At 41.3% G+C, this 7,096-nt stretch overlaps 1 long non-coding RNA gene across 1 annotated transcript; it reads right to left on the minus strand.

The window, feature by feature from the left end:
- Nucleotides 1–1,225: 1,225 nt before the first annotated feature.
- On the minus strand, nucleotides 1,226–2,801 carry LOC134935388 (uncharacterized). The gene is made up of 4 exons (XR_010180105.1): nucleotides 2,648–2,801; nucleotides 1,938–2,191; nucleotides 1,639–1,813; nucleotides 1,226–1,473 (listed from the first exon to the last, which is right to left on the minus strand). It is a non-coding gene; the product is annotated as an uncharacterized LOC134935388 (long non-coding RNA).
- Between the last annotated feature and the right edge of the window lie 4,295 nt (nucleotides 2,802–7,096).

Genomic DNA, 7,096 nt, shown 5'->3' on the forward strand with positions numbered 1-7,096 from the left:
CTACAATATTTTCTGGTGTAACATAAGGAAAGGGCACTACTGCATGGTCTAATGCAGTGGTTCTCAAACTCGGTCCTCAGGACCCCACACAGTGCATGTTTTGCAGGTAAACCAGCAAGTGCACAGGTGTATTAATTACTAACTGACACATTTTAGAAGGTCCATACAGTAGGTGGAGCTAATTTTTTCACTTGTGATTCTGTGAGACCTGCAAAACCTGCACTGTGTGGGGTCCTGAGGACTGAGTTTGAGAACCTGTGGTCTAATGTAAATAAAGATGAATGTGGTGGGGTGTAATGTGAATAAGGGGCAATACTGTTAGGAGTAATGTGGTACTATGATATGATGTAATGAGAATAAGAGACACTACTGCATGATATAATGTGAATAAAGTTGCAGTACTGTGTTGTGTCATTTCATCTTCGGGTATTATTGTGTTACCATGCCCCTTCCCAGCAAGAACATACTGTACACTGTTTTGGGCTGGCACTAAATGTGCACATTGTTCTTATTTAGATTATAGGGGGTAGAAGCGACAAAATGGGTGATGGTGCTGGGAAAGGGGTGCAGGGTTAGAGGCGGAACTACGTAGCATCTATGCAAGAGGGCATCAGCCAAAATCTAGCCTAGGGCATCATGTTGGTCAGGTATGGCTCTGATAATACTGTATACTGTACTCTTACTGTACTTTGCATTCAATACAGATACTGTTTGCACACAGGTTTTACATGAATCATTGGCAATGCTGCAGGAGTGTCTCATTAGGCAATCTAAAATATACCACGACTATGGGTGGGGATACAGTAGGGAAGTTCTGTCACCATAAGCTGTCTGCTGTGTATAGCATATTTCCATCTGAGATGCATTTGTGTGTTTGTAATAAGAAAAAAACATTTTACTGTACATTTAGTGGATACAGTATTTCTCCCCCATAATGACGTATCATACTGTACAGGTACCCTCATGTACTGTACCGTACCATACTGTAAAATTGAATATTTATTGGAAAAGCATCAATATTAATGTAAAAAAAAGTATTTATTACAACATCCGATTCCATGTACTGCACTGATCAAAATGTACAGTACTCTTATTCAGGACTTATAAAACTGAAAATAACTGTTCATACACATCAATAACATTACTACTGTATAATATTCTACATTAGTTTATGCAATAATCAGACAAAGGCAATTTTATAATTTTTTTTAATAATGCACCAATTTAAAATTTTAAACAGAAAATACAGTACAGAACTACATATTTGTGGCTTGACCATTTCTTTCGACTACAACAGGTAATACTTTATACAGGTGATTTATATAATTATTACAATGTTCAGGTGTGAGTACTTCTAGCCAAAATGTCTTTATCCCATCCAACAGTTGCTGTTTTGTTGTTGGCTTCGCAACACTCCTAATGTACCTCTTCAATTGAGCCCACACTAATTCGATTGGGTTCATGTCTGGTGATCTATATATAAAAAAAAAAAAAGCGTATAGAAAAAATTAATGACATTACAGTAAATAGAGAAAATTAAACATACAATATTGTACTGTTTATTAAACAAAAAAATAAATTTACAGTACTAGAGTGCTATCCAAAATTTTACTTGTACACTGTTGAAAGAATACTCACTCTGGTGGTGTGCGTTCCCAATTCATACCTTTCTCTTCCATAAATTTGGCTGAGGCGGAGTGTTTAGGATCATTGTCTTGGAATATCCTATGGTGAGTTGAGTAATATTTATTCACAAATGGCACCATACATTCCTCTACTATTGTTTCTTGGAAAAATTTCTTATCCATGATCCCTACAGAAATCAAAAAATGTTGTTCATTAATAAGCAACTCCTTTTATTGTGCAGTTACATGTACTCTACAGTACAGCATGTATTTTTACAGAACACAGGCACAGAATAAAGTATAGTACTGTACCTTCGAAAAATAATAGGGGACCAGCTCATAATCGTGATATGCCTCCCCATACATGGACTTTCAATGGATGCTTTGGGCGTGGTTTTAATGAGATATGGTTACGTTTCCGGAATGACATTCTGGAGAACCGCTCAAGGGCAACAGACGATTCATCTGTGAAAATTACATCATCAAATGTTTCACCACTCTCAATCCATCGCCGTGCCTGTTCCACTCTCTTTTCTTTATTCACATCTCTTATCATTGGAGATATCCTGTGAAGAGCCAAAAATAATGAAATCAGATACAGTTATGAAATTACAGATTTACAGATTACTGTATATACAGTAGACTGTATGTGCAGTATACTGTATTATATACCTACTGTATACATTAAACTGTACATACATTAAGGTACATACAGAGTAATATATATATATACATACTGTACATACACACTCACACACACACACACACACACACACACACACACACAGTATACAGTATGTAATCATCACAATAAGCCGGCAATGCTTCATTGCTGTCCCTGAGTGCCTATACAGTAGGTATCTCTTTTGGGATAGAATATATACAGTATATACACACACACATACTGTATATAGTATAAAGTACACACTCTGTATAATGATTTATGGCATTGTTATATCACGTATCAAGGGATTACTAACAGTACATTTACTGTATGGTTTATACTGCTTTCAGTATTTTACCTTGTTGCGCCAAAGGTCCATCCCATTTTCCGTCGCATCCTTCTGATGCTGGTGGCCGATATGTCCAGGTCATACTTGGAATGGAGAATTCGTTTTATTTGCAAAGCAGTACGCTCATCATCCTCACGAGTTAGTTCCTCCACAATTTGTTGCACTCTCCTACAGTACAATACAGTATGAAAAATATGAATTAATGAACAGCACAATCACAGTTACAATAGATGAAGTTTTTTTTTTATTTCCAAAAAATTGTCTATGGTATAAAGCAAGTCATTTAAACATTACAGTAGTGTACAGTACGTACCATGTGCATTTTGTAGGAAATACAAATCTGGGCGTTGTTCTCTCGAATGCATGATACAGTGTATTATTACAATAAAAAAAAAAAAAGGCACGTCACGTCTCGAACCCTGGACCCCCAGCGTGGGAGGTGGGAGCCTTCACCCCTAGCCCATGACGCCTCATGAGAGACTCCCAATTTCATGTGTGAAAGTACTGCAAACAGCGCCCGGCCCCCACCCCATTGGTGTTGGTTTATGCCTTAGAGGACTCGGACGCTCGCATTTGTAAAGCACGGTATTTTCCACCGCCTCCTGCTAGCCTATTGCCCTTCCCCCCTGGGAGCCTGCACAGATAATGCAGTAGACAGGGAGGGAATTCAGGTCATGTGCAATACACAAACGCCGAATATCTACTGTATAGTACTGTTTTGCTCACTTAGTAGCGTCAGAATACACTCATTTCTACTCATTGCCGTTGTGCAGTTGCATTTAGCGTAAAGAATCGCTCCTGCAGATGTACTTTGATTTATGTGAAACCTGTGTGCATCCTTCCATTGGATGTATTAGAGAGAAAAACATTTTTTTTAAAATGAATGTCACGGGAACACATAAAAAAAATGGTTGGCATTTCCTTCCCATTGGTGTTGGTTTACAGTATGCCGTAGTGGACTCGGACGCTCATGTAATTGCATTTCAAAGGCACAGTACAGTATTTCCCATCATCTCCCCCTACCCCCATCGCCCTTCCCCCCTGGGAGCCTGCACAGGGAGGGAATTCAGGTCATGTGCAATACACAAACGCTGAAGATCTACAGTACTGTTTTGCTCAGTTAGTAGCGTCAGAATACCCTCATTTCATTCCCGCTGTTTAGTTGCATTTAGCGTAAAGAATCGCTCCTGCAGATGTACTCTGATTTATATGTAACTTGTGTGCACCTTTCCATTGACTGTCTTACAATGTAGATAAAATAATACAGTGTATTATTACAATAAAAAAAAAAAAGAAGGCACATCACGTCTCGGACCCTGGACCCCCAGCGTGGGAGGTGGGAGCCTTCACCCCTAGCCCACGACGCCTCATGAGAGACTCCCAATTTCATGTGTGAAAGTACTGCAAACAGCGCCCGGCCCCCACCCCATTGGTGTTGGTTTATGTCTTAGAGGACTCGGACGCTCGCATTTGTAAAGCACGGTATTTTCCACCGTCTCCTGCTAGCTACTGTATCCCTCCATTCCCAGACGCTCATGTATTTTAAAAGCACGGTGTTTATACATTGTCCTGTACATTCTTCCTTTTACACAATTACTGTAGTTGCGTCTCCATACACATACAGTACTCCATACTTTTTCCACCGCCTCCCGTTACGCCTACAGTATTGCCAGAGCTGTAGATCAATCCGCCGCTATACTGTACGATCGAAAGTACTGGATTAGTGGAGCATTAGCCACACAGCGGTGGAGATGTGTAATGCATGATGAGTATCTAGATCGCCTCAACGCGCCTACCTGTGATTAAACTCAGCTATCGCCTTAGCGTGACTAAACGCCCGTCTCGGCGGAGAAACAGTCAAGATAAAGGTGGCTACATCTGTACGCACACTGAGCAAGCCATGAACACCTTCCCTGTCATCCTAGGCCTCTAAAGAGGTCCAGACATGGGTACTTTGTACCCACCTCCACTCTTATGATACCCTTCTTGTGCATATAAGTGTATATACTATACTAGACAAAGGCAGCTTGTACTGATGAACACAAATGTTTGTGTGAGAAATTAATTTACTAAACTAAAGATAATTTAAATACTCTATGTGGCATGAAACACAGTGGCAGGATCATTTATGTCCTAGGAACTAAAACTACTGCAGTCTAAACAGTTGACTAACACAAAATCATATCAGGATGCCGATTCATGGGTGTAGGAGATGCAGTGCTTTAGAACTAAATCTATCTGGTTTATAGTTATAATTCTATAAGGAAATAAAACACTTTTTACTCTTCATTGTATGTTCAATATGAGCAATGATTTATATCAAATGCTTCAAACTAGCTTACATACAGTATGACAAGCTAAGGTCCTCTGAGTATACTGATACCATATACTGTGTCATTCCCATAACATGCAGCATTGGCATAGATCCTAAACACACAGCAGTGCTTATGTGCAAAATATTCCCACAATATACCACCAGGAGATAATTAGATAATTACCATACACAATTGTGCTTTTGCCTTTAAATACAATTAGTGTTTTAAATCCAGACAACCTAAAGGTTTGGCTTTATCCAGTGCCAGATTAAGGTCCACATTTATGAAGGGCCTATTGTGTGCCTCAGCAAGAGGTGTGACAAGCGATGCAGTGGGGGTGGTCTAAATAGGGGGTGTGGTCTGTGCCATGGGTGTGGCTATCTCCATGTAGGTCATAGCTAGTGCCTACTTTCAACAACTTAATAGTGGAGCAGAGCAACAGTGACAACTATACCGTACAGAGAACATTGCAGTGACAGCCATGTGATACAGAGAGCTGTATCAACATGCAAAGAAGGTAGAAAGGAAAGCAATGATGGAGAAAAACAGAGCAGATGTGGAAAGATTAGAAAAGATGGGGGCAATACACAGCAGATGGGAAAGCGGAGCAGAGATGAGGTAAAACAGAGCAGACAGGGAACTGAGGGCTCCTGGGACTCACTTACTGAAACAGATACTGTCGCAGACACCACACAGACACATTTTACTGACATAGACACCCCTTACCGACACTAACACACTGACACAGACCCTCTTATGGACAAAAAACACTTAGTGACATAAACATTTGACACATACACCAATTGCTGACAGATACCCCTTAGTGACACAGATACCACTTATTGGCACATACATACCTAATGACAGGCACCACTTACTGACACAGACACATCTTACTGACACAGATTCCACTTACTGATACAAACAAACTGATAGAAACACTTACTGAAACAGACACACTTACTGACACATCATACTAACACAGACACACATACACAGACAACCCTTACTGATACAAACACATTTACTGACAGATACCCATTACTGACATAGATTACACTTACTGACACACACAAATTATTAGCACATACATCCCATTACTGAAACAAACACACTGACATGGAACCCTTTACTGAGAGACCCCTTACTGACACAGATTCTACTTAATGACACAGACACACTTACTGACACACCTTGACACAGATACCCCTTACTGGCACATATGTACTTTAAGACAGACACCCCTTACTGACAAATACAACTTACTGACACATATACCCCTTACTGACACACACACACTGCCTCAGACACTACTTACTGACACACACAACACATATAAACTTACTGACACAGGTACCACTTACTGACAGACACTACTTACTGACACACACACACACACACACACACACACACACATACAACACATATAAACTTACTGACACAGGCACCACTCAAATGGGATGAGAGGAGACCCTGGGACCTGGTGGGCACCCCCTGTGGCGTGCACGCAAGCACAAAAATGCCAGGGCCAAAAAGAAGCCCCAGCCCGTCTCTGCCTCCAAGTCTATGTAGTAGTGTGCCTCCCTCCCCTTCTAATCTGTACTGTATGTGCATTTTTACATATTGCATTTTTAAATAGTGTCCTGACTCCGTCCTTCCCTATAATTTGTAGTCTACTCCTTACCCTTTGTGTTTACCTGCTCTCCTCACAGCAGCTCCTCCTCCGGTCTCACCTTCTGGCATCCAGGAATGTAGTATAAATGGATACTGAGGTGCACTCTTCACTCTTCAGGCAGCTGTAAATAGCTACTGCCAAGTCCCAGGGCAATATTGTGTTGGCTGTTGTGGTTGCCCATGCGGTGCAGGAAAGGGGAGGATCTGAGAGAGCGTCCCCTCCCCCCGGCTGGGCCATTCTCATCACTCAGCAGCACATAAGTCTGGGTGGGAGGAGCTGAGAGTAGAGGGGAGAGTTGATCCTCCCCCCTCCTCGTATCACTCATCACAGCAGCACCACTAAAAGTCTGGGTGGAGGAAGCGCCTAGGAGCTCCGGCCAGGACATCAATGTACAGACTGGGGCACTGTATGGCAGTGGGAGCAGCGCTAGCGGCAGCATACAATGAGACTCATTGTATGCTAGCGGCT

The sequence above is a fragment of the Pseudophryne corroboree genome, chromosome 6, assembly GCF_028390025.1.
Source record: "Pseudophryne corroboree isolate aPseCor3 chromosome 6, aPseCor3.hap2, whole genome shotgun sequence".
NCBI classification, from domain to species: domain Eukaryota; kingdom Metazoa; phylum Chordata; class Amphibia; order Anura; family Myobatrachidae; genus Pseudophryne; species Pseudophryne corroboree.